At 35.9% G+C, this 729-nt stretch overlaps 1 pseudogene; it reads left to right on the plus strand.

Moving 5' to 3' along the window:
• The first annotated feature begins 397 nt into the window (after positions 1 to 397).
• LOC132280299 (small nucleolar RNA R71) lies at positions 398 to 496 on the plus strand (annotated as a pseudogene).
• Positions 497 to 729: the final 233 nt, after the last annotated feature.

Raw genomic sequence — 729 nt, forward strand, 5'->3', positions numbered from 1 at the left:
GGGACAATTGCAAGTAGAATACAAGATACTTGAACAAGTCATGTAAGATTCATTAGATGCACGATAATGAATATGAGTAGGGGAGGAAGATACTTGATTCGCTGAATTTTGGTTGATAAAAAATTGATCAAACCTTTGAGATAAGGATTTCATTTCGGCGGCTATGTCATTGGAGTTATCAACTTGATATAAGCTAATATTCTTCCTTTCACCTAGGTTTCTATCATTTTTAGAAGATAAGGACCTATGCATGGAATTTTCACTCATACTTTTATACAATTGCCACATATCATTTTCATGCTTATTAAGATAAGAACCACCCATAGATGCATCAACCTTACCCTTGTGATTATCCGGTAAACTTTCAAAGAAATATTGAACTAGTTGCCACTTAGGTATGTCATGATGAGGGCATTTCCTAAGTAAATTATTAAACCTTTCCCATGCCTCATGAAACATTTCCCCATCCCCTTGAGAAAATTCTCTAATTGAAGTTCTCATGGCATTGGTCTTAGAAATCGGATAGTACTTTTTCAAGAACTCTTGTTGCATTTTCGCCCAAGAGGTTTTCGAAAAAGGCGTAAGATTGTTGAACCAATATTTTGCCTTGTCTTTAAGGGTGAAAGGAAAAAGTTTAAGCCTTAAAACTTCTTCCGGCATGTCCGTGTATTTCACGGTGGAACACACTTCAAGAAACTCATCCAAATGCTTATAAGGTTCTTCACTAGG

This window comes from Cornus florida, unplaced genomic scaffold (genome assembly GCF_030987335.1).
Source record: "Cornus florida cultivar Cherokee Brave unplaced genomic scaffold, ASM3098733v1 CherokeeBrave_3.0.0_Hap2_Chr10, whole genome shotgun sequence".
Classification (NCBI taxonomy): Eukaryota; Viridiplantae; Streptophyta; class Magnoliopsida; order Cornales; family Cornaceae; genus Cornus; species Cornus florida.